Here is a 25,784-nt window from a genome sequence, read left to right on the forward strand (position 1 = left end):
AGTGAATCGGCCATTCAGACATGTATGTACAGAGTCAGACAGCACCCACACACCCACATATACAGTCAGATCCCCATACAGATACTCATACAATCAATGAAAAACACATATACACACTGATGTAGCTACTCACCAAGCCATGCACCTGCTTACACACCAAGTGAGAGACTAAGAGAGACATTCACACAGTTTATTCACTAATCCATGCATTTAGTAACATACATTCAATCAGTGTCTTATAGAGTCAGTCATGCATCTACTAAATAACGTATTCAGGCACTTTTACATTGACTTATTCTTGAATAGACCTTGGCATAGATATATATGAAAAATATTTAAACTTTACAGAAACACACATTCACTGGATGATGTCATCAGTGATGTCATTTGAGATGTCATGAGTGATGTCATGAGTGATGTCACTGACCATGTCATGAGTGATGTAATATGTGACGTCATCAGCAGTTCATTGCAGGCGCGCGAGTTATAGTTAGCTCAAATAACTATAACAGGCAATTTTCTCTGGTTTTATATGAGTCAAATGTCCAACTAACTAACGTCCCTGAAACCTATGGTTTTTTCAGTGAATTTCTAAGGTTTTTTAAATGCTAATTCCTAACTATAACGTCTGTAAAACCTATCGTTTTTTCAGTGAATATATATATATATATATATATATATATATATATATATATTCTGCTCCAAAGGTTGTCCACCAGGTCAGTAGCACTCGATGAGCAGCTTTATTTATGATAGGCAGGGAAGAGGATCCGCTTGTAGAAGCCGCTCTGTAATGGAATTGCCTGACGTGTTTCGAAGCTCCATATGCTTCAGTTCAGAGGCTTGAACGGAGACGGTGTGTGCAAACGCTGAACCGACTTCGCCATTTTCATATTGCACACCCACCAATGGGAAGCTCAAATGAGACTGTGCATTGTGGGAAATGTGGTCCGGATAGCACACAAATCTTGTCCTGTATGGACCCTGCAAGTGGACTCGTCCTCAATCCTGTTTGCCGCTGCTGGCCCACTTTGCTGACATGACAGTTACCATGTCGGCCAGCAGTGGCAAACAGGATTGAGCTTCCCATTGGTGGGTGTGCAATATGAAAATGGTGAAGTGGGTTCAGCGTTTGCACACACCGTCTCCGTTCAATCCTCTGAAGAGAAGCATATGGAGCTTCGAAACGCGTCAGGCAATTCTATTACGGAGCGGCTTCTACAAGCGGATCCTCGTCCCTGCCTATCATAAATAAAGCTGCTGTTCGAGTGCTACTCACCAGGTGGACAACCTTTGGAGCAGAATATATATATATATATATCACTCAATGGCTCGACTTTCCTCCCACTCGCAATCCTGCGCTGGAAATGAAAACCACGAACTCCTCTGAAGTTTGGGCGAGTTTTTTTTATTCCACAATGGTAAGAGTCATAACGCGTTTCGGCCGATACAACAGCCTTGATCACATGTGGAATTGTTTTACCTTGCTTGTGTTTATACCACCCTAAAGTGTCACATGACCCATAGACAACAGTGAAGAAAGACTTAAAGTCTCTAGTCTTTCTTTATGTGTTTAAACAAAACTTAGCGTTTAAAATACATTTCTTAATTTTAATCGTGCACATTTATGCCGGCCGGCATAGCATTCTAATGTAAACAGAAATCCGACATTTGTAATGCTAAGAATGTTGGTTGATGTCAAATGGTATGGCATAAAGAGATATATAACAACTTAATTATATAAATATATAAAATTATACGTTCATATAAATATTAATATAAATAATAAATATTGTAAAAACCAGTTTAGTGCCAACATTGACAATGGAAATAATGTCACCATTTGGTTTACTATCTGCATAAATGCACCATTGAATGTTCTATCTTAATAACTGATTAGATCACTGTTACACCAATATTTGATATATTCCATAATGCCATACTAATATGTTTCTGTAATACCAATTGGTATACAGTTTTCAACCTATAGTTTACGCTATTGTCTTTAAAAACATCAGAAGGCTGTCAGAAAATATAAACCCTTGTTATTAAAAATAGTAAATGTATTCAAGTTCAAACACAAGTCAAAAGTGCTTTGTGCTATACAGTACTGGCTACCTAAATGTGAAAGTTAATGGTAAAATATTAAAATACATCTAAAAAAATCTTTTTGTTATTTTATGGGATTTATATTATTTTTAAAAACATATAAAACATTTGGTATAATTTCTAATGTTGCATGAGGCTGCACAAAATTTATAATCAGTTGCCTTGTATAGTACTTGTTACTTGCTCAAGACATGTAGATAACTCGTAATATGAATGTACATTGTGTATGTTTTGTTATCGTAATATAACTGTTAGACCTGGCACCTTGGTGTGGGTCTCCCTTCCATTTTTTGCTGTTGCCTTATGTATTTTTGCTGGTGTTAGATGCTTTGGGCACTCTGCCACTGCTGTCCAGTGCCACAGTGCAAGTGCTCCCCATTGTAAATTGATGTGTGAATTAATGGTTCCATGATTGGTTGGTTTACCTGTCAGACCCTAGTACAATGCACCAGGAGTGCCCAGGGCTGGTAATCCAAACACTGCTGGTGGGCTTGCAGCACTGGTTGTGCCACCCCCAGAAGCAGCCTCTAAAAGTGTGTCTAAGGCCTGCCATTGCAGAGCCTACGTGTTTTATGGGCAATACACAATCCTTTGAATTTTGATCGCTGTCTGATAGGCAACCAGTGCAGCCTATGCAGCAGGAGGGAGGCATGGGTCCTCCTGGGCAGCCTGAAGATCAACCTAGCTGTGTCATTCTGTAACACCTGCAGTCTATTCATAAGTTTCTGGGGAAGTCCCAAGTTGAGCGCGTTCCCATAGTCGAGACGCAAGATGATAGTTGCCGATACAATGGATTTCATGGATGAAACTGAAAGCAGGGGAGCCAGTTTCCTCAGTTGTCTCAAAAGACCAGTACATGTGCCCACCACCGAATTGACTTGATGACTCATTGAGAGTTCGGAGTCGATCTTAATTCCCAGACTTTCTACAACTGGTGATGGGCTAGGAGGGGCCCCTAGTTCTTTGGGCCAAAACAGGCTACTCCAGAGGTTGTCTTTTACTGGAATGGCGAGAACTTCTGTTTTATCCGGGTTAATTTTTAAGGAGTTTGCAGTCATCCAGTTTATGGTAAACCTTAGGATGTTTTGGACTGCCTCTTGGGCGCGGGCCGAGTTATCGATCCTCAGAATAAGCTGAGTATTGTCTGCGTAATTGAAGACTCGGCATTCCATGTTGGCTAAAGCAGCCACCAAGGGCTGCAGGTATATGTTAAAGAGGAGCGGGGATAATGGGGAGCCCTGAGGGACCCCGCAGAAAATATTACCCTTGTCCGATACCTGATCGCCAAGTTGGATCCTCTGCGAATCTCCTAAAAATGATTTTAGCCAATTGTAGGCAGGCCCCCGAACACCCAAGTCCATCAGCCGAGTCAGTAATGTTGTATGGCTGACCGTGTCGAACGCCGCAGAGAGATTTAAAACTATCAGGGTGCTCGACTCTTTGTTATCGGCCTTTATCCTGAGGTCGTCAAGTACAGATAGCATGACTAGCTCCGTACTATGGTGGACTCTGAAACCAGCCTGGCGCGGTTGGAGCAGCTTGTGTTCTTCCAAAAAAGCAGAGATCGTCTTCAAAATATGTTGCTCCATAACCTTCGCCAGAAATGGGAGCTGGGAGATGGGTCTATAATTCTTCAACTCGGCCTTGTCCGCTCCTAGCTTCATTAGTAGGGGGATAACTCTAGCCTCCTTCAAATTGGAGGGTACCTGACCGGTCGCCAAGGAATTATTCAGGAGAGTGAGAATCTGACAATCCAGGACTGGAAAGGCCATCCGGAAAATCCTTGGTGGGCACGGGTCGGCCGGTGAGCCTGATTTAATTTTATTTATCAGTGCTTCCAGAGATTCTAGGTCCAATGAAGGGAAATTTGTGAGGGACTGATCTGGCAGGGGCGAAGGTGTAGCCAGCTCCTGAGAGCTCAGGGTGATGGAAGTTTTGCCAATCTCCAGAAGAGTATCTGTTACCTTCTGGAGAAAGAAAGTCTGCAAAGTATTAACATCAAGGGGTGTTAATGCCGATTTTACGTCAACCTTTTTACTGAGCTCGTTTAGGATCTTAAAGGTTTTCCCCTTACCCTGACTAGAGGCAAGGGTCCCTATTTGTCACAAGTACCTACCAGGGCCAACTAGAGACCCCCAAATCTAACAATAACAATATAGGAACAAGTGGTGTGCTTAATAATCAGATCATAGGAAATTGTAGAGGTCCTCTGTGGTGTTCAAACCATTAGGGGCTTTACTGTCAAATTCCAAAATCATACGTGATTCCAGTTGCCTCAGCATCCGTTCCCTATTACCACCATGCCTTAGAATTGGGATGGCGTCAACCACAAAATATTTAAGGCAGTTTAAGTTGTTATTGTGTGCTATTTTGAAATGGCGTGCCACCGGGTAGTTGGTATCGTTATTGACTATGGCTCGCAGGTGCTACAAGATACGAACATGCACCTGTAACTTGGTGCTGCGAATGTATTTTAATCCACATCTACAGGTTAGCACATATACAGCAAAGTCGGTGCGGCAGGTGTAATGGCCCTTTATTGTTCTCTCACTAGAAGTGAACGGTGTGGTGTAATGAGTCATGTTTACACCAAATTTGCAAGCACGACATGGAGAACATTTATAAAAGCCTTGTTTTGGTGTGAGCCATGTCGTGTTGACGCTTACCTCCGGACTATTTTTAACTAACTCAGGTTTCATTGATTTTGCTTTTCTAAAAGTAACTGTTGGCTTAGCTGGTAAACTTGGTGCCAACACACCATCAGTTAGTAAAATAGGCCAGTTTTTAGTGACAATTGCCCTTATTTGCCTTTGTTGTCTGCTGTATGTAGTGATCAATCTTGGTGTGCTTTTGTCATTTACATAGGTTGGCATTACTGAACCGACTGTTTGAGCCGTCTCCTTTGTTTTCTGTATTAAGAGTGATTCCTTGTTTTAAGCTTGATTTTGTAGCTCGCTAGATTGAGTATTTTCTTGCTGTATCTTCTCTGTCTAAGTCTCTCTAAAGATATTTGAGAGCATTTGTTAAAATCATCTTCGGTACTGCAGATTCTTTTGAATCTCACCAGTTCTCCATAGGGAATACTGGTGATTAAATGTTTAGGGTGTGAACTCGTGGTATGTAATGTTGAGTTCCCAGAAGTGGGCTTTCTATGTAATGTCTGAAACTTGCCATCAGAAATGTAAACAGTAGTGTCCAGGAAGTCAACTCTAAAATGATTCATGTGTGAAGTAAATCTTAAATTTATACTGTTGTCATTAATTTCTGAAATAAAAATCTCTGCACTTGCTTGATCGCCCTCCCACGCTAGAAAAATATCATCTATGTAGCGATACCAATATGCTACATGTTTGTTGTATTTTGTAATATGGGTGCCTCTGAGAACCTGTTCCTCCCACCAGCCAACGTGCAAACAGGCATAGCTGGGGGAGAAACAGGCTCCCATGGCAACTCCCTGCTGTTGTTTGTACACATCCTTACCAAATGGGAAGAAATTATTAAAAAGGCACCATTTGATTAATTCTTTTAGCATGATGTTATGTTTATGGAAGGTGTTGTGTCCAAGTAATGTTTGACCGCTGATAATCCTGTGTGGTGGTCTATGCTCGCGTAGAGCGATTCTATGTCCATAGTAATAAGTAAATACCCATCCTCCCATTGTGCTTTACTCAATTTGTTTAAAAAATCCCCAGTGTCCTTGATATATGTGGGAAGATTTTGAAAATGATTTTGAAGATAAAAGTCAATATATTGGCCAATGTTTTCACTTATTCCTCCAATGGCCGATATGATAGGCCTGCCAGGTACTGGTGATATTCCTTTATGCATTTTTGGAATCAAGCACATGGTCGGAATCATTGGAAAGTCATTATGCATGAATTGATATTCTTGATTAGATATTAGACCTTGTCTTTTAAATGCCAATAAGTCACTCTTGAGGGATTCTCTAGCTTTCTTGTACTCACTGATAGGTACTTTGACATAACATGTCACATCATTAAGCTGAATGTAGTCTTTGCGGGACCAGATAATAACAATGCCATCCTTATCGGATTTGTTCACAACTATATCTTGATTGTTTTTCAGTTTTTGTATTAATTTTTCATATTGTGTATCGTGATACTTTGCTCTTTTTTTCACATGGTTGATTTTTTTATTTAGTTGTTTCAGGTCCTCTGTGACTCTATCGTGAAAGATGTTGATTGCATCTTTTGGTATCATAGGGTAGAAAGTGGATTTTCTCCTAAATGGACTTGTTCCTGCGCTGGGCTGTGTTAAATTCAATGAAAGTAGCCTTTCTTGTGTTGGTTCTAAGCTGTCTTGATTTTCTTACCCATGTATTGGCTCCTTATTCAGTTCATGAAGTGTCAATAACAGTCTGGCATCAGCAGCCTGGAGAGTGTTACTCGATACATTGATGTTACTTGTCTGGCCTTCAGAGTGCTTTTGTTGTTTGATGCCTTCTTTGATCGTGAAGAATTTGTTTAATTTGAGCTTGCGAATGTAACTGAATACATCAGCTATTGTTTTCCCATAATTAAAGTTACTATCTGGGCAGAAAGATACGCCCAGGGATAGTAGCTGAGTTTCTGATTTTGTCAACACCAGAGATGATACATTTATGACAGTGTTCTCATTTAGCATCTGCGCCATTGTGTTTTTTTGGGCTTTGTTCCGCCTGAGCTTTCGCCTTTCTCGTCGCCTTTTGTTTTTTCGTATTCTGTTGACTTTTTTTGATTCCGGGGTCGGCGGTCTATCGCTAAAAAATTCAGCTCTTCACCTGGGTTTAATCTGTCTCCTGCTGTTAGCACATTCATTGCATTACTATTCCCTTCCTCCGATTCATTGCCACTTGTAAGGAACCTCAAATCTAATGCCGACGTGTCTGCATTTGAAGCGTTTTCCCTTGCATCTGTAGCTACAGAGACATTACTGGGAGTTTTTGCCATATTGTTTGCGCGCATTTTTTTCACGTTGTCATACTTGCGAGCAAAAGTAAAGATTTACCCTAGCTCATAATCCGCTTTATCACGAGCAAATTTCTCGACTTTCCTAGTGTTGCGGACTTCTTCAGAGTCAGTTTATTCAGCTACTGCAGGGGTTAAGTGCAAATACATGAAAAAAACATGAAAAACACGTCTGGGGCAGGAAATTCTTTTTTCCTGCCCCCGGACGTGCTTTCAGGCAAGGATCCACGAACCTGTGGTTTTGGTGCACGTACCACATGGCTAATAAGCCGGGACAGACATAGTGGATTACGCAACCCACCATGGTTGTATGCAGTACATACTGAACAGCCAATACTATTGGTTCAGTATTATACTTTTTGTTTTATTCACATGTTTTTCATGTTTTTTTTCACATATTTGCACTTAACCCCTGCAGTAGCTGAATAAACTGACCCTGAAGAAGGCCGCAACACTATCCAGGTCCCTCTGGCCAAAACATGTTGGTCTAGTGATTTACACATTTGTCTCTAATGTTGGCACTTGTGTTATCAGCTTCTCACTGGTTTTAATCCTGACACCGGGTAACCGAATAAAGTTACAATATAGCTAACCCTGTAGCCAGTTTTAAACTCGCACATCACAGCACTGCCCTTTTTTACACACACACCAAGTTCACATAGGGGTTTAGTACATCCCGCCTGACTCAATGAAAACATCCCTGAGCTCCTCCCTCGTAGAGAGGGGGTTGTAGCCCATGCAAAGACTAGGTCTTTCGCGTGAGGAAGCACCCCTATGATGAAGCATGATACTTCTGGAGTGTCAGGGGAACCGTCCTGAAAAGGGAAACCCCCTGTCTTGCACGACAGATTATATTCAAGCAGTTTATTAACCTCCTTCTAATCTGGACCCGTGTCTCTTTTCTTGTGTGACAGTATGGACTGTTCCCATGAGGAGCATGGTCAAGTCTGATTTGCATATATGGCTAGGTCCAAACTGGCGTGGCCTGGTGAGAAAAATTACAATGGATTTAACCCAGATCTCTTGCCTGGGGGTGAATTTTTTATTAATTCAGCATTCCCCCTGTTATTCGTTGCCGCAGCACTTTTTGCCCTAAATGGGATAGGTGTGCCCAGATGTGGGTCCATTGCTCGCTGTGTCACTGGATTCAAGCTAGCCTGGCTGATGAGGGGTGTTACCCCAAAGCCGATCCCATGATGCTAGTTTCCAGTCCAGGGAGGGCCTGGCTTGGCAGTTCAGTATGGACTGTTCTCATGAGTTAGACCACAACTGTGTCTATTGATACTTCTTGATTTATCCTCTGCTTTCGACACGGTTAAGCATGACAACCCATTGTCCCTACTGGAATGAAGGATGGGCCTAACAGGGCCAGTGTTACAATGGTTCACCTCCTTCCTAAATAACAGAACCCAAAGAATCAAGATGAAGCAATCACTTTCTCAACCCTTCATGGTCACCATAGGGCTTCCACAGGGCTCAGCACTATCACCCATTCATTTTAATCTACTCATGGAACCCCTGGCAAACGTGCTGAACTCTGCGAACATTCTATATATTACCTGTATGTGGATGACACACAACTGTATATGAAAATCCATTCTCCAGATTACTTAATCTCCCTCAATGCTATTCTATATAATTCTTAAAGTTGGCTCACTGGCAACCACCTCATGCTTAACACCAAAAAAACAGAATTCCTTTTCATCTCCCTCCCCCCCAATCACACTCCCAAGATAGACTTATGCTTGAAGCATCTAACATCCTTTGATTGCGCTCCCCACATCATTTACTCCGCGAAATCCTTGGGAGTCACCCTAGACAAACACTTAAATATGCAGGCGCAAATCTATAATGCCACCAAGGAAGCTAATCATCGGATGAGTATCCTATGGAAACATAAACCCTTCCTCCCACAGACCGACTTAAAAATGGCAGTACAAGCCCTAGTGTTACCAAGATTGGACTATCGAAGCACCACTCTATGCGGTCTTCCCAAATACAAGCTGGCGCCGCTGAGGGCATCTCCTAATGCTGCCACCAGACTGGTATCAGGAACTAAAAGAAATTACCACATTTCTCTGACCTTGAAAGTTCTGAACTGGCTACCCTACGAGGCAAGAATACAACTAAAGATCACCTGCATGACCCATAAAGCCCTGCATAGCAATACCCTCCAGTTACTTAGCACAAAAGCTAGAGTGGTCGGGAGGATGCAGACAATCGTGAAGTGCAAGTTCACTACTACTGAAACCACAATCCTTCCACAAAAAGAGAACCGGTTGCAGAGCATTCTCAAGGATCGCACCAAAGATTTGGAACTCCCTATTTCCAGATATACACAGAATCTCTTCCTTTACCTTCTTCAAAAAATAAGTAAAAACACTTATGATGAACAAATTCGCATACTAAGTCTTTAATTCATCGATGACTATTAGCCACCTATGCTATCCATATACCACTGTCTACCTCGTTTGTATTGAATGTCGAATTTAGAATGTATGTATATAACCCCAATCATCTAATGTTTAATAACAGTGTATTGTAAATCTCTCTGATACCCTTGTGGGTCATGTTCGTGCTATATAAAACTTTATAAATAAAGAAAACAAAATGAGGAGCAGGGTCAAGACTAATTTGCATATGGCTAGGTCCAAAATGGGGTGGCGTAGAGAGCAAAAAAAAGATGGCTTTAACCCAGATCTCTTGACTGGTTGCAAGTTTGATTCATAAAGCATCCCATCCATCATTTGTTGGAGCAGCACTTTTTGCCCTAAGTGGGTTGGTATGCCCAGACATGGGTCCTTTGCTCACTGTGACACTGGATTCAAGCTAGCCTGGCTGATAAGGGGCATTTCCCCGAACAAATGTCCCAGGATGCCTGTTTCCGGTCCAGGGAGAACCCGGGTTGTAATTTCGGGATGAACTGTTCCCAAGAGGAGCAGGGTCAAGACTGATTTGCATATGGATGGGTCCAAACTGGGGTGGCGTAGTGAGAAAAAGAACAATGGATTTAACCCAGGTCTCTTGACTGGTGTGAATGTTTGATTCTTTCAGCATTCGGTCCATCATTTGTTACTGCAGCACTTTTCACCCTCAGCAGGATTGGTATGTCCAGATGTGGGTCCCTTGCTTGCTGTGCCACTGGATTCAAGCTACCCTGACTGATGAGGGGTGTTACCCCGAAACCGGTTCCAGGATGATTGTTTCCGGTCCAGCGAGAACCTGGCTTAGGAGTTCAGACTGGACTGTTCCCATGAGGATCAGGGTCAAAACTGATTTGCATATGGCTGGGTCCAAACCGATGTGGTGGTGTGAGCAAAAGATCAATGGATTTCGCCCAGATCTTTTGATTGGGGGTGAATGTTTGATACATTCACCATTCCATCCATCATTTGTTGCCGCAGTACTTTTAGAAAGTTGGCATTTTCTTGCCCTAACCATGTGGTGCCTGCTACCAGTGTTCTGGGTCTCACAACTGTAATGGCCCTCGTATTTGTGTTTTTCTGCCAGACAGTGAGGCAAAAGGGACTGGGTGTAGGCAGGATGGGCCATCCTGTCAGGATGGCTGGGGTGGAGCTGTTACCACCCCCGTTTACACTTCAGAGGGGTTGTCTCCAGCACACTCAAAGGATCCTGACACCAGCCTTTTGTCACCTCAAACTTCTTGGAGCCTTGGCATTGAAGTGAAGAACGTTCCTGAAGCAGATGTGCTGGTTGCCCAGAATGTCCCCCCACTTCAAAGACTGGCAGTAGGTATAAATACTGGCCCTCAGAACAACACTTCAATGCACTCCTGAATCTGTGGACATTACAGAAGAAAGTCAAGACTGAATTGTTCCCCAGAGGACTGCCCTGCTGATTGAGGCCTTCCTTGATACCCAGAGGACAGCCCCGCTGCAATCTGAGGACTGCCCTGCTGCTGAGGACTGCTTTAACCCTCAGAGGGCTGTTCTGCTTCTTGAGGACTGGCCTTCTCTTTGAGAATGAAGACTGGACCTGCTCATTTCATCCCAGGATAACCTGAGTGACTCCAAGGGTCAGTTGGCAGACCTCCTGTCTGAGCTACAGGGACCGAACAAGCTCCAGCGCCTCCCTGTAATGCCCAACCAATGTGCTACATGGGACTAGCCTGGACCTGCAAATGGACCTGCCTAAATCCTCCTGGCTTCTGCTGCAATGTGCTCCTGATCCCCAAGAGGAGCAGGTCCTGGACTTATGCTGAGACTATGCCTCCCGCGATGACTGTCAACACAAAGATCTTGTGAACCCGGCTCGTCTGGTTACTGTGACTGCCAGGGACAACCAGCAATGCGAGATCTGCACTTTTCACTACTGCAGCGACAGCCTGCGATGACCGCCAGTGTGAACCTCCAGCAACAACCATCTGTGACGCCCGAATGGATCTTCATGCTACAATGACAACCATCTGTGACACCAGGCCTGCTCTTCGCTCTCCAACAACAACTATCCACGCCGCTCTCCCTGCTCCTCGCGTCCACCTCTACCACGAAAGGAACTCTTTGTGCAAGAGTTTGAAAAGGTAACTTTTTCAGTGGGGCTAACCTGGTCCATTTATATCCAGCCTGCACTCCATCTCAGTTGGTCTGAATTTGTGACTTTCCCCCAGTCTAGCATGGCTAGATGACCGTGAGTAGAGAATTGTGCTTTTAGGCGCTATATCTACCTAAAACCTTTAAATTTACTATCTCCAGTTCTACTGATTGGATTGTTGACATTTTGGTATCATTTTATTTATTAAGATGTACTCTAGTGTAATTGGTATGAGATTTTGTTTGTGTTATGTTTTCATTTTATAATTTTTTGTGTGCTGCAAAAAGACTTTATACTTTGCCTCTATGTCAAGCCCTACTGTTTTGTGTCAAGCTACCAGAGCGTTAAGCACAGGTTAATTTAGTGACTTTTGTGGTTCACCCTAACAATTTATTGTTGTTGTGCCTGAGTTCGGCATCCGTTCCCCTCAACCAATAACCTAGATTTATTTCATGCACGTTCTAAAAATTCTGAGTAAATACATACGGGAGACATTTATGACTGAACCCTAAATAAGAAAAGTATGTTATGGGAGCATGTTTGCAATCTGCAGGGAAAAAGCTTACAATATGATACTATAGTTGAATTACACTCCTCCAGCTTACTCAAATGAGATAGAGAGAAAACTGGTAGGGAAGGCACTTTATTACATATGTTCTGGAAATGCCTGGAGCTAATAAAATATTGAGAGATATCTAAAGTAGGTAATAATAATTACTATTTTTACATTGCTCAATCTATTAGTATGGAATAGGACCACCTTATCTTACTTGACTTGGTGCCTTCTATTGCTTTCTAGTACCTCAAGGCAAATTGCCCAGACCTTGTTGTTGACTATCTCGTCCATATGAAATATGGAGTTGGTTTCCTTGGAGGTGTATTAGTTATACAGAATGTGACTAGTATTAGCTGTGGAACAATTGTTGATGATATTTGATAGATTAGGAAAATACTGTATGCATTATCCCAGTAGAGAACAGTCACATTCCAAGAAGATTGAGCTCTAGGTTAACAGGTTTTGCTTAGTGGTTTTAACAAATAATATGACTAAATCCCAGAAGCAAGATAGTCTCAGAAAATCCTGATGCCTAGGAACTGTGAATTAGACTTCTGATGGGTGGAAGAGAGGTGAACGAAGTTAGAGAGAACAAAGATAAATAGATGTGGACCCAATTTTGGGACAGCTTGTTTCACTCCCCTGGGGAGGATCTTTTGTACTGTATGGTGTATCTTGCTCTAAAATCAGTTTTATCTCTAAAAGGCCTTGGGTCACTGAGAAATAGAAATAATAATTATGGATGCACATTGTGCCGTTATCCAAATGTGAAACTATGTGTTTATTTTATTTGCAGCTCTAGACATGCTTCTTGAACTCCATGCACTAAAATGCCTTTGTGTCTTTTCAGTTTTTAGAGGCACTTCAATTGTTTCTACATATGGAGACTTTGTCGCATCTAGTGCCTACTTATGTTCTTTTTATCTCAGCACTACCTGGGTACATTCATGGCTGTGTTGTTGGTTATTTGTTTTCACTTGCCTAGTGTCCCCAATGAGTTGAGTCCTCTCTGTCTATGAGTAGGGCCTTGGGACTTTTTGGTGGCTTTCAAATACTCTGATTCACAAAATAAGAGCATTTGCTACAGTTACAAAATAATTTTGTATATACCAAATCGATAAAGTTTTACTAACTCCTAAAATAGGTTTAGAAATGAATACTCATGCTAAATTTGGAATGGCATTCCAAATTTCAATCCAGCACTCTGTAGTTTTGTAACTGGAATTCGGGTCACCGGTCACGGATAAGTTACTGACTCAAAATTCATTCACAAAAGTGAGGTGATGCTATTGGACCCATTCCTCTTTGTAAATTGGGTTGGGGGCTTCAGGGGGAGTTTGCAATTGTCTAGGACCACTGCCACCTCTTATTATTGTTATCAAAGTGTAAACTATAAAAATAAATGCAAATGTTTCCTTTAATAAAACAGGACTGTAGGAACCTGGTGTTTTATGCAGTGCACCTAAATAAGGCACACTTTGTAGAAAGTACAGATGACTTTATTGGCTTACAGGGCAGTACTGAATAACCCCAAATGCTCTCTTTGCGGTTGTATGGGCAAGCAGTTCAGGGTTATCGGAGGGTAGTGTTAACACAGAGTCAATAAATGAGACCGACACTCATGAAGAAACTTGAGACCAATTTAGAAAAATTTCACAGATTTTTATATAATTTTTTTCACCAAGATTATTGGAATCAGGTACGTACTTTAGACGTTATCAAATTTTACAGTAAAAACGGTTGAAAATGACAGCTGTCATAGCCAATCTGAATGACCCAAGGCATCCTCCCTCCTTTTCTAGGATTTTATGTCAATTTTGGGGCCAAATTATAGTGTGGAGCCCAACTATTGTCACCATATAGTGTGTTGGACTATCTTTGGGTGGCGCCTCTTCGCCCACTCGAGGAACAACCCTTTCATCACCTCTAAAGAGATCCCATAACACCCTAAAGCATTACGTGATTTCAGAAAATGTAGTTTTTTGTTCAATTGATTACTATGAAACAATCCTTTTCAACCAGAGATTTCATAGTGGGTACCAGCCAATCCCAGCGCGCTGTTACACCAAACGACCTATCGAAGCACGGAAAAATCTGACATCACTCTTACTCCTCGCAGCGACTCACCCTCCTTCACAATTTCTCTATATACATTCACTCACACAATCATCTTAAATCCGTAATTGTCTGCCATTCTAAAAGATTGATAGAATTCAACCACTCAAGAACATTCAGATGCAGTAACCTTCGACCAGCGTGGATCACCTGAAACAGTAGATTGAATCTCTGTACAAAAGGTCCACTAGATGATTCCCATACGTACAATTCACACAAAGGGATATATTTACAAGAATTGCCTCTATCCAGTTTTTGCTTTGGTTAACAGCAATTTTCTTAACGCGGTCTATCTCTAAAAATGATTGCCCTTTTAGCGATGTATTTACGATACGTCGCTACATGGCGATAGTAACAGCTAGCCGCAACGAAAACGGCCGCTAACACTAGCGTCAAGGCAAACAAATAATTTGATGTTAGCGAGAGAAAAGTGACGAAGCGCCAATTCGCAGCAAAAAAAATTATGTTAGTCAGCCCAACGTCACTTTTCAACCTCTAGAGTCACAAATAGCCTGTAAATCCACCTCCAATGAAAAAAATAAAATGAAAAAAATGTCATGCAAAATGGAGCAGCGAGGGCCCAGTTCAGCACAGGTCAACAACTCCCTCAAACCCCTCAACAGCCAGGATGACCAGCCAGAATCCCAGGGGAAGAGGAAATGCAGAATTAGGGCCTCATTTGTGAAAAGAGACACATCCCTGGGGAAAACCAGCGATGCAGCACTTTTCCTAGCACCATCCTCGCGACACCATGGCAGCCATGCATGGAAGCACGGATAGTCCCCGAGGCCTAGAGAACTCAAGACCCGGTGTGGGAGGCGGCAGTGCTGTGGAGTCACTGCGGCTTGACGGTGGAGGCGGGCCATGTTGGACCCAAGCCTGTGTGCCATAGCGATAGACATTGAAGTGTCAGTGATTGCCGGAAGTCTGGCAGGTTGCATGGAGACACGTTGCTGACCTGCGTGTGAAGACCGCCTGGCGCCTCTTTGAGCTGTAATCGGTAGAGGCGCTACTGCGCACCAATGTAGGGCAGTCTGCATTGCATACCATGCACCACCACTACAGCGGGGTGCATCGAGGAGATTGCCAAACGTGGGCTGCGCCTCCCTGCATCACAGGCCAGAGGATGTGGCACTGCCCAGATGCTGTGGAGGGTAAGGCCCCTGAGCTGCGTGCAACTTGTGTGGCGTGAGCACTGCAACTTCACACATAAGGGGGCCCTGTTGTATCACCTGCATCGGGAGGTTCTCAGTGGAATTGGGGGTAACTAGACTTGTGAAATTCCACCTGGCTGAGGCTCCTGCTGGCTGAGTCACAGATTCAGAGAGAGGGCGGTGGATTGAGACCCGGTGTTGATGTCCTGGTGAGGAGAAGGTGGGACGTGGAGCGGAGGAGGTCCGGGAGTCGAGTCGGGCACATGCCTAGTGCCTGTGGGTGTCACACACCATGCCCTGAGCAATCCATGCACTGCAGATGGCCTACATCACTTAGGGCACTGCACAAGACTGGTGGGGGACTCCACTAACTGGCTGTTGTCGCTGATATCGGCCGTTGGTGGCAGCAAGTGTTAGAGGCAGGCCCAGGCCCTTGGGCATGTACCTTGATCTGCCATCACTCACTGGGGCACTGGGGAGCATGGAATATGGTTGCCAGTGTTAGATTGGAGGAGGCGACTGTGTGATGCTGCCTTTCCTCAACCCCTGGTAGTGAGCAGGGGTGGATGGCAAACTCCACTTTGCCAGTGGAGTTTGCAGAGTTTTGTTAACCCCGCGATCTTCTGGGAACGTGGAGTACGTAAAAAAAACGATTCCAAGGTGTGGTGGAGTTTGTGCCTGCCGCCCACCCTGTGGAGAGAGTTAAAGGGTGAGGAGGACCAGGTCTTACCTGGGTGTGGCGTTCTCCTCAATGCCCAGGCTGTCCTCCTCCTGTTCTCCTTGGTGCAAAAGCAAACTCCCTATGCTGTGCGTCTTGGGAGGACTGCGCTACGGGGGGGTTAAGATCTTGTAAATATGCCCAATGATACCTGACTGACGATGACGTCTCCTGGCAACTAATCAATTCTCCAGTCAATCACAATCTTGGAGTCTTCTACACCATTTAATATATCCCAAACTCTTAGGCCACTTCAGGACCTGCAACCCAAATCTCAATCCTTGGACCACGTCCGGCCCAAAACCACATTCTCTCGACTTTCATACCAACTCCGCAAGACATCACACAATCAAACCATTCCAGCGATCTAACATACTACATACACCCTGTTAATACACACTCCTTCTTCCTCCGCTGATTTCGCTGCACCATCAAACTCCATCGGTCTGCACCAAGTTCCATTGCCTTCCTCTCTCTGTCATTGGGCTCTATTTTGGGGCTTTGGTGTTCTAAGTTCCACTTGTTTTAAACTACTTCCAGATTCTCCTCTCACTTCTTGTGCAAATCATCCTACACTGCTACCAACTGAAAGGGCCAGGCCCATAAGTTCTAGGCCATTCTAGAGTCACACTCCGATGGTTCTTTTTAGCAGCAATACGTGTAGAGGGGAGAAAAGTCATGAGAGAAACAATCAATTAGCCAATAATAATTTTGGATACATAATAACCCACAGACAACTATTTAAGGTTAGCTGGTTTATTACAAAGCCAGGAATGACTGAACATATAGACACCTCAACACAAGGGTATGGAAATGGATAGGAATTAGCATGAAGCCAAATCTGCACATCCAGTTTAGACGATGCAGCATAAACAGCACAATTAATTCAAGAAGTAGAATACAGAAAATCAGGAAGCATGAGTCCAAATTTGAGGGTTGGTGATGGAAAAGAATAAATCTAAGACCTCCCTAATTAAGCATTTTCAGAAAGAAGGGTGAAAGGTGTCAGCATGTGGTGCTTCCCTAAGAAGTCTCTCTATGAACAATGGGTCAAGTAGCGTGAAGCTACAAAAGACAGAGCTCGTACTAGGATGCTCTCTCCCTGAAGGCAAGAAAGGAGTGGTGCGCCATCCCTAATTCCAACAACCAGTTATTCAAGGATAGCATTCCCATGGTGCATCTCGGATAACACCATCCTCCCTTGGTACAGTCCTGAAGGTATTTTTCCACAATTCATTTGTGTACCTTCCTTGCAACAATTTGTCCTTGGTTTCCATGCCTTCTCCTGTGTGAAGCACAATGACCTTTCTTTCTTTCTTTATCGACTCAAAACACACAATTGTAACTTCTTCTACCCTTGCCTAACTTACTAAGACAAAGACATTACTTTTTCTAAAGTATGTATTCTGCACCTGTAATGGAAACGTGAGAAAGAACGGATTCTGCAATGCGCATTAAATCCAACTATTAATTTTAAAGTGAGGGTTTCCTGGGACTTGTATTTCAGTCTTAGGACTTCAGCTAACAAAAGACATGTCTCTTTCAACAATACATAGTGGTGGCTACTCAGCTAAGGCGGAGGAAGGTCACTGGGTCAAAAAGGTAAAATAAAATGATAATAGCTCATTGTTACTATCAATTTATTTTTAAGTCCTTGCTCAGCTGGGGTGGGGCTGCTCCTAGTGCGCATGACACTTTTGGCCGGCCCTCTCAGGACAGTCAAACCGTCATGCGCACTTTGTATGTTCTCCATTCAGGCTGTATTACAGCCTGCATGGAGAACATGCCAAGCCTTCCATTCTCTGGCTGAGTGCTGATTCATGGCACTCAGACCAATCACAACACTGCATTGCAGCGTTGTGATTGGCTATTGGGAGGCTGGGAGCTGGGCGTTTCCTGCTTCCCGCCCTGTGGGCAAAGAGGACCGAGAGAAGGAGGAGGTGGCGGCAGTGGTGACGTCAGACAGGTAAGTGTTTCTTTTTATTTCCAACTCATCCTCGCTGTCCCCCCGTGACCTACCATCCCACCTGCTGGTAAATACCAGCCACCACTGACAATACAATTTGCACAACTATTATTAGCATTTCAATTAATATGCACCTCTACAATTCAAATTACATTTTTGCTTCATCACTCTCTTTGCGGTGATGTGGATGAGAAGTTTAGGCTTTTTGGAGCGTAGTGTTAGGCACTTGTTGTACACGGATAGTCAATAAATGTGACACACATTCAAGAAGAAACTCAAGACCAATTTAGAAAAAGAACAGAGATTTTTCTATAATTTTTGACACCAAGAATATCGGAATCAGGTAAGTACTTTCGATGTTATCAAATTGTAAAGTAAAAACAGTAGAAAATGACAGCTGTCAGATTTGATGTTATAAAGAACAGTGGTCCGTAAGTGCTATACAAACAAATTATACTCTGGGTATACAGTTAATGCTAAGAAAGAGTAATACTCTATCAGTATTTATAACTGAAGAAAAAAAACAAGGTTGAGGGGTTACAACCCCCCTTTGTGTGTGGGTATGGCACCAACAGGGCTTTTTTAACACAGGCAACACATTTGTAATAAATAAAGATTACATAACATACAGTGTCACACTTGATATTCCAACATCACAACTGCACCCAAGGAACCAATTAAACATAGACATGTGCGTCAGAGTGATTCAGTCGACGACATTTCGATCCACTATCAATGCGGGATTATCATCAGGACAATTGATAGCTTGCCTGAACCCATATTACATATACATCAAAGTTAAAAACCTCAATGTAACCTGCCAATTCTGGGCAAGAATTGGTCCAATAAAGGGACATCATAGGCATCCACCTACCAGGAAAACGAGCTGATAATAAACAATTTTTCTAAGGGAAAAGGATGATGCCCTGATTGTGCGTACAAGCCAGTACTGCTTCCAGAGCCCATAACAGGAACCTGTCTCAAGGGACAGGCAGTGCATACAAACATGTGTTGCTAGAAGCTGTCAGATTTGAGGCATGCTCCTTGAAAGTGGAAATGTTTATCATATTGGAGAATCATACACTGCATAGGTACACTCACAGGTGAATTACAGGACTGTTATTCTGGACTTAACGTACGTAGGGGCCAAGGTCCAAGAAAGCACCAACAGATCAAGTTTACCTGTCCTGTGTGTCTTAGTGCAGAGATACGTAAAGCAGTGGTAGCCTTCAAGGCTTCCACTGAAAAGTACCTGTAGGAAAAAGGCTGCAAGAGGGAGCTGGGGGACCAGTCTGGCAGAGCCCAAGGGGGTGCTCAGCTCTTGAGGGTCTCAGTACCATTGAGTTGGTTTACCTGAGCCAGAGCTATGGAGCTATGTCTGGTAGGTTGGTGAGTTAGAGGCTGTCACAGTTCCTGGGATACCTGTAGATGAAGGAAAAGATACACAGCAGGGCCACTCTCAGTCTGGAGTTGGCCTCTCTCAAATTCCTTCAATGTGCAGGTCCGTTTTGGCGGTGGTGGTGTCCTGGCTAAACACAACCAAGCCACGGTGCTTGCAACTGGCTACTGTACTTTAGGTATTGGTGCTGGGCAGCTGTTGGGGGTCCTGGGACCTCCAAACTTGACAGAGAGACAGATCTGACCTCCTGGAGCAATGAAGAGCTCTTTTTAGGGTGCTTCTTCCTCTTTGGGCTAGGGGTCTCTGTACTGGGCAGATGTGATTGGTCCCTGCTGGTACAATGAAGTATCTCCTCCTCTTCAAGGGAGATGTTACTGGGTAGAAGAGGTTCTAGGCATACCTAAAAGGGTTTAGGGAGGCTGCTTCACTTCTGGATGAGTCAGTGCCTATGATTGTTGGGAGAGCAGCCACCAAGAGGGGTTTGCACCACGGTAGGTGCTGGTCCACAGTTTCCACATATCTTCAGCTCTTCTTTGCCCTTCTTCTTCCGAATCTGAATTTCTGGTTTCAAGGGGGACACCTAAATACTAAATTTAGGGGCATTAAGGGGAGTGAAGGATAGTAACCAATGTGCCACTTACCCCTGCGGTCACTACTCCCATATATGACCACTTCCTGTGGGGAGTGGGCATAATTCTGTCCGATAGTTCCTACTTCCACTAGAAACAAGATGGTGGAACCCTTCTTTTGTGATAGCCCACATTTGGGATGTGACTAGCCTGGTGGTGCAACACGCCTACTTGCATAGCTACTTTACCACCTGTCTTGGTGCAAATGGGCCTCTGGGCAGGGGGTGGCATCTCTCAGATCTGAACGAAGCAGGGGTCACATATCAAAGGCCTTGATATGCTAAAAAATTAGCCATCCTGAAAGAGGAGGAGTGAACACCTTCCTCTGGAGCAGGCATTGTTTCAGCCCTCAGAGAGCATGGGCTCCCACCTGCAGGAGGTCAGACACTTATCTGTGGTGGAAGGCTTAAGGAGACCAGTCAGCCAGCACATTAGACACTGGCAGTTCTTTCAAGGGGCGCCTCTAAGGTACCATTTGGGCATGTGTCCTAAAAGATTTAATACTGGCAACAGTACAGATTTATTAAGAAAAGGTGTTTGATACCAAACACCATAGGTTTCAGTAAAACCATCATGTGGCTGGGGAACCCGTAATGCCCAGTGCCCAGTAGGTATACTTAAGATGGCCTCCCTGCTCACTTGTACCATCTAGTAATTCAACTAGACAGCACAGGGGCATATCAGCTCATGCAGATATGTCCTTGCATGTAACATAATGCACCCCTCCTTAGGGCTACAAGGACTGCTGTAGGGGTGACACATATATTATATGCAGTGACTTTGGCATGACACACAGTAAATGTGCCATGTTGTGTTTCCACACAGGGTTCGCACCAAGTCACACCGGCCCGTAATATGTATCGGGGGCCCCTTAGGGTGGCATAATACATGCTGCAGCCCTTAGGGACCTTCTTTAGTATCCATGCCCTAGGTAACAGGGGTACCAATTACTAGGGACTTACAGGAGTTCTAAAGTGTGTGCCAATTGTACCACAATTAGAGCATTTAACCTTGTTTTTAGGGAAAGAGCATTGGCACCTGGGCCTGGTTACAGGGACCAAGAGCCCATCAGTGGAAAAACATCAGTACCAGTGGCAAACAGTGGGGGTGACCATGACAAAAGGGGCACTTTCCTACAAGGGCTACTATAAAAAAAAGACTTCTCCATCTTTAATGATATTCACCAGGATGATGGTCTGCTGAGCCTAGTAGGCCACAATCCCCGTGATTGTAGCCAATGGTAGTGGTAAAATAGCAAATGCTACAGTAAGCAACAGTAAAGGGGAGATTCACAAGGAATGTGTAGAGCCCTATCTTTCTTTTTTTTCTGTCACTTGAAAATGTTTTATCTCATTAGATGTAGGTTTGGCATTGCATATTTCTTGGTTTCTTAACCACATAAAGTCTATTATGTTGCTGAACTTGAATCATGCCCAGGCAACTCTAAATCAACTCAAATTATGTTGCACTTTTTGTTCTTCTGTCGACTCTACACTAAACCGAGGAGGGATTTTATTATCCCTTTATTAAGATTTTTAAATATCAGGAAGTGTAGGCCGGCCTTATATCATCTTTAACTCTTGAATGACAAATATATACATGTTTAATGGTGTACAGATATATTTCTATAGCAGTCCGTTTACGGAATTCAGTCGGGAAATTATCTTATTTGTAGATGACCGGTAACATTTCCAATGGTTTTTATTTTTATTTGTTCCCCAATAAATTGCCTCTGAATATCATGGTTTGAATATAGTGTTTGTTTTTAGCATTTATATGTACTTTGTCTCTGTGTTGACCTATGATTATTGTTACAAAATGTTAATTTTTGTTCTTTGATGGAAATTCGTGATTTGCTGCTATGTGCTGAAATACCATCTTATTTTTTTAGTACATATTGATGACTGTGATTTTATTACTATGAATTTTATTGTATATACTTTGTTGCTTGTTTTACCTTTTGATGTCTTCTTTTATGGTTGTAAAAAGAACCGAATAAAGAATATTTGACTGACTGACTGTCACAAGGAATGATTAAAATCTGCTGAGTAAAATCTGTAATAAAAATAAATAGCAAGAGTGTGTTCAGCACATGCAAAAAAAACAGGAAATGATATGTGTAGAAATAAATCCACTCTTTCCAAGCACTGTCTAGTATATGCCAAAACAGATACTTTTCTCAGAAGAAGAATCAGGTCACTTTGTATCTTCTCATAAGTCATACAGTCAATGGTAAACATGGTTGAGTACAACAAAACAACTAGCCCAGTTCTCCATATATTATGTTTGTCTAAAATATGTTACAAGCATGTATTTTGCATGGTAATATAATCAACAAATTATTTTGTTAGGACTCAGTTTCATCTAGATATGTTCGTAGCAGCCCCCATATGTCTCAGAGGTGAGAGTTTTGCGGTAAGAGTGGTCCATATACTTCACAATGTTCACAGCAAGTGGTAAAGTCTTGTAGCCAGTTTGTGTAATTTGGTACACTGTTTTTCCACCAAATCTTGCAGTATGGTTTAGCAACATCTTTCACATAACCTCTATGGCTAAGGTTTTCTTTATCACATCTATTATTTTCTTCCAGTATGGCTGAATCGAGGGGCATGACCACACCATATGTAGGAAGTCACCATCTAAAGCATTGCACCTCCAGCATTTAGAGGTATCCGCTAATCAAGATTGCAAAATATTGGCAGTAATGTAATAGGCTCTATGTACAAACCTTAACTGTGTTTGTTTGTTTTTTTATATTTTTTTTATTCGATTTCCATTTAGAAACCAGTTTATATATAGTGGGCAAGATGTAGTAGAAATGAATAAGGAGGAAAAAACTGATAACATTTGGGTACATAGTACAGGAGGTAAGGTAATTACATGGTTCAGGAGTAGGAACCTGATGTTGGTTAAACATCTTCCAATGGTTATACCTTCAGAATGTTACATATATTGTCTTTTCCGCACATTGATCATTGGGGGAGTCATAGATAATTGCTACATAATAAATATATTATTACATCTCAATTATACACATTATAACGTATACCATAGTAAAGTAACCAACAAATTATGCATCTTGGGGTCAGTGTCCAAGTAGGTATTGTAGGTACAGTAATTATATGTCTGTCATTGCTCTCTGACATATTGGGGTTTCAGGTGTGTCAATTTACATTTTCACTGGGGTTTACTTCTCTGATTTGCGGACAGCATTGTAACCATTGTGAGTCTGTCATAGTGTGACTCGTATCGTTATTCCCATTTGTCTATTATATTTAACTCGGTATAGCTTAAAGCGTCATTCGCACAATTATACATGCCTGTTATCAAATTAGTTGTACTGGGGATAGCAACAATGGATTTGAATTTCATAACCATTAAAATATTAGTATGCCCATCAGGGTGCTGGGATTATTCTATAGATAGTCTGTGTATGATATGAAGTGCATGTCTCCGAACTGGTCTCCCAGTGTCTCGATCCCTATGCTTCACAGGTGCCTAATCGTCCCAGGTTCTGCAGTCATAGGCAGTCAGGGGTGCTGGAAAATGGGAGGAGTGGAGAATACATTTAAAGAATGGATTTAATCAGTGCTAATTTAGCTTATGCCCATATGGCACACTGCTCTGTGCAAATCTCAGTAGCTAGCGATGAGGTGCATCTAGCTCAGCAGTATACAGTGGGGCAGGGGTAGGAAATCCTGCTTCCAAATCGTGATGAGGAGGTGGCACACAGGAGTGTGGTCAGTGTTGTTAAATGATATAACTCAAAGTTGGCCCAGCTAGCTCACTTCCATCAAACAGCATTGGTAATTTGTTCCAGGCAATTCTAGGCTGCCTGGCTAAAAAAGACTTTTTATAAAAAATTAGGAGGGAAATAATAACTTGGGGAGAACCACCATTTTCAGTAGAGCCACACACACTCTGCCATTGTCAACCACAGCTTATTCCAACTATATTTCTCTTTAGAAATGTTGGACATTCTTTCCCATAGAAAACTTGATAAATGTGTTGAGGTCCCAGTTATATTGAATGCCTATGCATCTTATGGGCTCCAACTGCCATTTGAGGGCATATTGCAAGGTCGGGGCAAATTATGTGAAAGTGGTACAAACTTTATTAAGTTGTAGTTTTGTGTTTAACTAAGGGCATGGACCGGACTGTACATCCACTTTCATAAGCTCCAAGTTAATCTGGATGTTTCCAGAAACAAATTTGGATTAATGTTTAAGAATGAACCAAGAAGCATATACCTAACAATACCATTGTTTCACCACCTCAAAAACTGAAATCTTCCTCAAAATCTCTTGAGTCACCATATTGCAACTGTCCATGTACCATGAATGGTGAGGTTTGAATGACAATTGATGGTGAGGATTAGGCAAATGTGACTTCATTTGAGAGGAATGAAAGACAGGCTGAATATTTCTAATACCAGGTAACTTCAGCTGTTCGTTTGAAGCACAGATTCTAAATATAGGCATACAGGATAAAGCATCCATCAATGCGGTCTTTTAACCTGGAATCTAAGTGGGAACAAAATCATACTTGCAAAGATGAATGTCCATCATGCTTGATGAGTGTTTCTGCACTGGACATTTCTCAAACCTTGTAAATTCTAATGATCACCACAATTCTCAAAAGGTTATTTAGACCCCATCAAAATTCTCTTCACTCACCACAATCCATCTTTATAGCCTGGAGGTCTCTCTCAAGCACTGCATAATTGTATTCACATCCTGAAAAGATATGGCATAAATAGAACACTGGAATGTTTCTTACATCATTTGCTTATTTGTTTAGTTAAACTGGACTCACAGCTCTTTTTGAAGAATTCCTCTCCACAATAAATCTTAAGATTGTTTCTGGACAATTGGAGCCTGCCCTAACACCGGTTTTAATTCATTGAATGCTTTTTTAGTCAGATTATCCAAACAAAACCCTTTTTTAGATTCTCCTTGGTAAAGACTTGAGCAAAGGAAACTTTGAGTTTCTTTAATGTTTGTAGGAGATGCCCAATCCAAAACAGCAGACTCTTTCTTACATAAACAAGTCTACGAGACTTAATCTTAGTACAAGATATTCAACTTCTTCCTCTTCAAATTCACATTTTTCTGGTTTACAATCTAAATAATACTTATTAGGCTTACACATTACCATAATTGCATGCTCTAAAAGTGCCTTAATAGTCTTGGAGTCTAGCAGATGCAAAATGCGTAGGTTTATTACATAATTGATCCATCATCACACAATATTGACAATGCTCAAAAGTGTTGAAAGCCAATCGTCACCTTCCTTAATGCGTAACATAAAATTCTTCATACAAATCCAGTTTAATAGCACTTGATCACCATGAACCAATACTAAAATGTCTTTAATATGGGGAAGAGGATACTTATTCTTAAATGTGATCTTACTTAGTCCTCGATAGTCAAAGAAATGTGTTTAATCATGATGTGTTTTGATACAAACACAAAACTGCCCCAGCAGGTAATGAGGATAGTACAACTCCTTTTGCAGATTATTCTGTAAGTTCCCCATGAAGACTTCATTTTCCTTACCAGATAAAAAGTAAATGCACTCAAAAGGGACAATTGACCCAGGTTCAGTTAGAATAGTTCAT

This window comes from Triturus cristatus, chromosome 5_2, assembly GCF_964204655.1.
Source record: "Triturus cristatus chromosome 5_2, aTriCri1.1, whole genome shotgun sequence".
NCBI classification, from domain to species: Eukaryota; Metazoa; Chordata; class Amphibia; order Caudata; family Salamandridae; genus Triturus; species Triturus cristatus.